The sequence below is a fragment of the Penaeus vannamei genome, chromosome 23 (genome assembly GCF_042767895.1).
Source record: "Penaeus vannamei isolate JL-2024 chromosome 23, ASM4276789v1, whole genome shotgun sequence".
NCBI classification, from domain to species: domain Eukaryota; kingdom Metazoa; phylum Arthropoda; class Malacostraca; order Decapoda; family Penaeidae; genus Penaeus; species Penaeus vannamei.
This window is the reverse complement of record NC_091571.1, coordinates 9,004,585-9,012,084: the sequence shown is the minus strand read 5'-3', so window position 1 is coordinate 9,012,084 and position 7,500 is coordinate 9,004,585.

The window sequence follows — 7,500 nt, the reverse complement described above, 5'->3', positions numbered from 1 at the left end:
GTGTGTATGTGTATCTCCCTTCCCTCCCTTGTTTGTGTGTATGTGTACCTCCCTTCCCTCCCTTGTTTGTGTGTATGTGTATCTCCCTTCCCCTCCATGTTTGTGTGTATGTGTATCTCCCTTCCCTCCCTTGTTTGTGTGTATGTGTATCTCCCTTCCCTCCCTTGTTTGTGTGTATGTGTATCTCCCTTCCCTCCCTTGTTTGTGTGTATGTGTATCTCCCTTCCCTCCCTTGTTTGTGTGTATGTGTATCTCCCTTCCCTCCCTTGTTTGTGTGTATGTGTATCTCCCTTCCCTCCCTTGTTTGTGTGTATGTGTATCTCCCTTCCCCTCCATGTTTGTGTGTATGTGTATCTCCCTTCCCTCCCTTGTTTGTGTGTATGTGTACCTCCCTTCCCTCCCTTGTTTGTGTGTATGTGTATCTCCCTTCCCCTCCATGTTTGTGTGTATGTGTATCTCCCTTCCCTCCCTTGTTTGTGTGTATGTGTATCTCCCTTCCCTCCCTTGTTTGTGTGTATGTGTATCTCCCTTCCCTCCCTTGTTTGTGTGTATGTGTCTCTCCCTTCGCTCCCTTGTTTGTGTGTATGTGTATCTCCCTTCCCTCCCTTGTTTGTGTGTATGTGTACCTCCCTTCCCTCCCTTGTTTGTGTGTATGTGTATCTCCCTTCCCCTCCATGTTTGTGTGTATGTGTATCTCCCTTCCCTCCCTTGTTTGTGTGTATGTGTATCTCCCTTCCCTCCCTTGTTTGTGTGTATGTGTATCTCCCTTCCCTCCCTTGTTTGTGTGTATGTGTATCTCCCTTCCCTCCCTTGTTTGTGTGTATGTGTACCTCCCTTCCCTCCCTTGTTTGTGTGTATGTGTATCTCCCTTCCCTCCCTTGTTTGTGTGTATGTGTACCTCCCTTCCCTCCCTTGTTTGTGTGTATGTGTATCTCCCTTCCCCTCCATGTTTGTGTGTATGTGTATCTCCCTTCCCTCCCTTGTTTGTGTGTATGTGTACCTCCCTTCCCTCCCTTGTTTGTGTGTATGTGTATCTCCCTTCCCCTCCATGTTTGTGTGTATGTGTATCTCCCTTCCCTCCCTTGTTTGTGTGTATGTGTATCTCCCTTCCCTCCCTTGTTTGTGTGTATGTGTATCTCCCTTCCCTCCCTTGTTTGTGTGTATGTGTATCTCCCTTCCCTCCCTTGTTTGTGTGTATGTGTATCTCCCTTCCCCTCCATGTTTGTGCGTATGCGAACGTAAACATCCACGTTTATGTGAATGTTTCCGCCACAGCATCGAGTCAACCCCAACACGGACGTAAAACAAACAAACAAACCAGAAAAAAAACAGCGTTACTTGGAACCCCTCACACGCCCCGCACAAACTTCGTCCTAAATCATACACAGAAAAGCCGCACTTAATCATACACGGAAACGTCACAGAAGCTTAATCATGGACTTGAACCATAAGATTCCCGACCGCCGCGACAACTGAACTTTCTCCCGCAGGTCATAAGGGTGAGTATCCCATCTGGAGAGACGGTATTCTGGCAATAGCAGTCCGCGTGATGTACAGTATTACCCCCGCCCCCCTCTCCCAGACCATCTCCTTCAGCATCCGCCATCTTCGTTTTGACCCGCAGGCTAGGTAATCCATACACATATATACGTATATACATACACACATATATGTATGTGTATATATACATACATATATACATATATGCATACATACATACGTACATACATACATACATACATACATACGTACATACATACATACATATATATATATATATATATATATATATATATATATATATATATATATATATATATATATATATATATATATATATACAAATTATGTTTGTGTTAGTGTTTACGTGTGTGTGTGTTTAAGTAGAAAAATAGATAGATAAACAGACCAACAGACTGAAATATACACGCACAATATCCCTCAAAAGAAAAAAACAAAGCCTCACCCATATTTCCCCCCTCTCCCCCCCCTCCTCTTTTCTCGACAGGCCCTGAGGAGAAAATGCATTGCCCAACTAGGTGGCATCAGTGGACAGGCCGTCTAGTTTGCGTATGCGATAGGCCTAAGAAATGAGGAGGCGATGCTGACGTCTCGGAATTACTACCCCCCCCTCCTTCCCCCCCTCCTTCTGCGCCCCCCACCCGGACCCTATCTCTCCCCTTCCCCCCCCTTCCCCTCTTCTGCGCCCCCCACCCGGACCCTATCTCTCCCCCTTCCCCCCCTTCTTCGCCCCCCACCCGGACCCTTTCTCTCCCCCTTCCCCTCTCCTAAGCCTCTCCCAACCCCCATGCTATACTTCCCCTACCACCCCCTCCCTCATTCCCTTTCCCCTATCATGGCCCTATCCCCCCCACCCCCTCTTTCCCTCACCTCCCCTCCTGGACTCTCAAACCATCTACCTTCCCAACCCCCTCCTCCCACCCCCTTTCCCCTCACTCTCTGCCCTCCTTTGCCCCTCCACCCCACAGCCATACCCCATCTCCCTTCCCCTCCCCCCATCCCGAGCCCCTCTCCGTTCCCCTTCCCTCCAACCTACACTCCCATCATCCCTTTCCCCCCCACACCTCAACCCCCAGTCACCCCACGCCTACCTTGCATACCCTCAAGACCTTCCTCCCCTCACCCCTCCCCCTTCACCCACCTCCCACAATCCACCTCTTACCCACATTCCCCCCTCCCACAATCCACCCCTTCCCCTCACCCCACCACTCCCCCCTCCTCCCTCACCCAACTCCCACAATCCCCCTTCCCCCATCTCCCTCAACCCCCCCCTTACTCCAATTCCCCCCTCAACCTCCACCATTCCCCTTTTATTCCCCTCCCTCACCCCTCTTACCCACAACCCCCCTTCCCCCTCATTCCCCTCCCACAACCCCTCCCTTCCCCTCACCCCCCTCCACAACCCCCCCTTCGCCCTCAACCATCCCACCCTCTTAACTCCCCCTCCCATCCCCACCCCGCCCTTTAAGCCCCCCTCCCATCCCCAACCCCGCCCTCTGAGTTCCCCCCCACACCCCCCACCCTCCCCGCTTTCCAATTTTATTCGTCCCCGCCATGTTGTGCTCCGCGAGGGCGCTCCGGGGGAAGCCTACAGCGGCGGAACAACGGAACAGATTCTCGACAATAAGACATTTGGAGAAAGGAGAGAAGGGAAGGGAGGGAAAAGAAGAGAAGGGAAGGGAGGGAGAAGAAGGGAAGGGAAGGGAAGGGAGGGAGAAGGGAATGGAGGGAGAACCGAAGGGAAGGGAAGGGAGGGAGAAGAAGGGAAGGGAAAGAGAAGGGAAGGGAGGGAGAAGGGAAGGGAGGGAGAAGGGAAGGGAGAAGGGAAGGGAAGGGAGGGAGAAGGGGAAAGAGGATAATAAGGAAAGGGAGGAAGAAGGAGAAAGCGGATGATAATAATGAGAGATACAGAAACTGTTATTACTGAACGGAAGACGGAAAGACAAAAATAAATAAACACATAAAAATGAAAAAGGATAATGTAAAATGCACAATGACATTTAAATAAAAACAGAAAGAAATGGGAGAAAGACGGGGAGAGGTCAAGAGAAAGACAGGTAAAGGAAAGCCATAAGAAAATAATAACAAAGAGAAAAAGTGAGGTAGAGAAGATATAAGTGAACATGACGGGAAGACAAAAGAAATTATATAAAAGACATTTAAAGAACGAAGGAGAAGAAGAAAGCTGGAAAGAAAACGACGAAGCAAAAGAGAAAGAAAACATGATGCAAAGAAAACGACAGACGCGACAAAGGAATAAAAATAACAATGATAATAATAATAACAATAACAATAAAAAAAATAATAATAGTAACACATACATACACACTCCCACACAAAATAGAAAAAAATAAAAATAAAAATAAAAATAAAAAAGAAACCCGAGTTGCGCGTAAACAACTGTCAATAAAACGCAATAACCTTTTTTTTTCCTTTCGTTTTTTTGACAAGAGAGAAGACGGCTTTATTTTCTTTGATCGTTGCGAAATGCTTCGGCTGTCAAGTAGCACGGCGACTCAGCCAACAAAGTTAGTGGGAATAATAATGAAATGAAAATAGAGGCGGTCGAGGGAGAGAGAGAGCTTGGAGTTGACGGGTGGAGGGTGGATGAAGGCGGGGGTGGAAGAGGGGGGTTAGGGGGTGGATGAAAGGGGGGAGGTGGAAGAGGGGTGTGGGGGTGGATGAGGAGGGAGGGGGTGGATGAAGGGGATGAGGTGGAAGAGGAGGATGATAGGGGTTAGGTAGAAGAGGGGGTTAGGGGGTGGAAGAGGGGAGGGATGGGAGGGGGGGTTAGGGGGTGGAAGAGAGGGGGGTGGGGTTAGGGGCTGGAAGAGGGGGTGGAAGATGTGGGTTAGGGGTGGAAGGGGGAGGTGGAAGAGGGGAGGATAGGGGTGGAAGGTGGGGGTTAGGGGTGGAAGAGGTGGGAGGTAGAAGAGGGGTGTGTGGGGGGTGGGAGAGGTGGAGGCAGAAGGGGGGGAAGAGGTGGAAGATGGGGGTTAGGGATAGAAGGAGGGATGGGTGATCACAGGTGGAGGGGTGGGTGGAGAGGGGTGGGGGTAGGGGTGGAAGGAAGGTTGAAGGTAGGAAAGGGGGCTTTTGGGTGGAAGAGGAGGTAGGAGGGAGGGAGGTAGGAAAAGGAGAGGGAGAGGGACTGGGGAAATGTGGGAAGTAGAAGGAGAAGGGGAATAGGGAAAGGGAAAATGGGAATAGGGGGAGAGACGATGGAGGAAGAAGAGGGAGAGGAGGAAGAAGAGGAGGAGAAGGAGGAGGAAGAAGATGGCACAAGGTGTAGAGCAAGGCAGAAGAATGAGAGAAGAGGAGGAAGAAGGGAAATGACAGGACTTGGGGGATAAAAGAGGAGGACGAAGAACAGGGGAAAGAAGAGGAAGAGGAGTAAGAAAAAGAAGACGAGAAGGAACAGGAACAGGAACGGGAGGTGGAAAGGGAAGAAGAAAACGAGGAGGAAAAGGAAGAGGAAGAAGAAAACGAGGAGGAATAGGAACAAGAAGAGGACGGGGAGGAGGAAGAATAGAGAGAAGTAGAAAAAGAAGAAGAAGAAGAGAGGTGTAATGGACGACGAAAGATCTCCGGGACTTAAGACGGAGAAGCTGCCATCGCGAGGGGACAAGTTAAGGGAAGCGAGCATATGGAAAGGGGACAGAACGATAATCACAGGGACAAGGGAGGGGGTGAAAAAGGAGGGGGGATAACAGTTCCTTTTAAAAGAGAGGGGAGGCAAAAGGTGGGGAAGCAGTTGAGAGAGAGAGAGAGAGAGAGAGAGAGAGAGAGAGAGAGAGAGAGAGAGAGAGAGAGAGAGAGAGAGAGAGAGAGAGAGAGAGAGAGAGAGAGAGAGAGAGAGAGAGAGAGAGAAAGAGAAAGAGAGAGAGAGAGAGAGAGAGAGAAAGAGGCAAGAAGTAGGGGTTTTCCATATATCTTAATAGGTAAATATATAAAGAAAGAAGTAAAGAAAAACAAAAAGAAGAAAAAGAAAAAAAAACAGAATGAAAGAAAAATAAAAATAAGTAGTTGGCGAACATGACACTTACAAAAACTTCTCAAAAAGGAAACGAGAGAAAATGCAAAATGAGAGAAGGGAAGGGGGAGAAGGAAGGAAGGAGAGAGAAGAAAGAAAGAAAGAAAGAAAAGGGGAGAGGAGAGGAGCCGAGAAAGATATCGGTGAAAAATAAATGTGAGGGAAATGAGAAGGGAGGGAGAGGTAAAGTGGAGGACAAAGGGAAGAGGGGGGGAGGGGGAGCGAGGAGGGGGAGAGGGGAGAGCAGGGTGTAATAATGATGTAAAGAAGGATGATGAATATCGCAAGACGTTGGAAGGAAAGCGCTGTAATTCGAGATGCAAGGCGCTAAACACATGAATAAACAGCAGAAAACAGATGGACATTTACTCATGAGTGAATAGATGTGCACCTACAAATATATACAAACATCATATATATATATGTAGATGTATATATATATACATATATACACACATGCATATATATATATATATATATATATATATATATATATATATATATATATATATATATATATATATATATATATATATATATATATATATATATATATATATATATATATATATATACACACACATGCACATATATATGTGTATACATACATACATATATATACATGTATATAAATAGATAGATAGATAGATAGGTACACATTTATATACATACATACACATTTATCAATCCATTTATCTATTTACACACACACATCCACACACGCATCTATGTATTTAAAAACAAACACACAAACAGACACACACACACACATCATACTTTAAGCTAAGCGCACTTGGGAGCGAAAGGGACGGAGGCTTGAGAAATCGGGGGGCGGGAACACGCAGGTACCCCCCACCCCCCTTCTCCGAGAGGGGGGTCGGGGGGAGAGGGGGGGTGAGGGGGAAAGGGGGTGAGAAGACGTTAAACAGATCAATCGTCGACCAATAGCCAGGCAGGGAGATTGTACGGGGGGGAGGGGGGAGGGAGGAAGAGAGGAAGGAGGGAGGGGGGAGGTAGGGAGTTAGAGGGAGGGAGGTAGGGAGGCAGGGAGGAAGGAGGAGGAGGATAGGAGGAGGAGGAGGAGGAGGAGGAGGAGGAGGAGGAGGAGGAGGAGGAGGAGGAGGAGGAGGAGCGGGATGAGGCAGGGAGTAAGGAGGAGGAGAAGAAAGGGGAGGAGCAGCAGGAGGAGGAGGATGAAGAGGAGGACACAGACTAAAGAAGGAGGAAAAGCGAGAGGGGGGGCGGTGTGGTAATGATGAAACCGAGACAAGTATATCATGAAAAAAAAAATACGTACGCCACGTGAAAATAAACAATACACGTATTTACACAAACAAATGACTGAGCTATTTGCATAAGGACACCACCCCCTCCCCCCCACCCTCCACCCGTATGAGTACCGGTATGTTTGTAGATGCAGACTCCACGGAAGGGTGTCTGATACCCATCTCTCTGTGGTATTCATGCTCTAAAAAATGTCATCCGAATGGGGACGCGAGAGATAAACAAACCAGTGGAAGGAAGGACAGACAAAGAGCTGCGTTCTCTTCATTTGAGGATCTTTCCCTCTGCGTATCTGATCTTTTTTATCAAAACACAAAACACAAACACAAATACAAACACCCACACTCACGCACATACATGCACACACACGCACGCGCGCACAGATATATATAAACATACACATTAGTGCGTGTGTACATATATACATATATATAAAAAAACATAAACATACATTCATAGATACATACACACTCAAAACACACACACACACTCAAAACACACACACACACACACACACACACACACACACACACACACACACACACACACACACACACACACACACACACACAAACTCCCCCCGACCCCCCACCCCCCAACCCCCACAAACACACACCCAAAACGAAATTCGATTCGAACAAAAATCTGAAACACCCAACTCA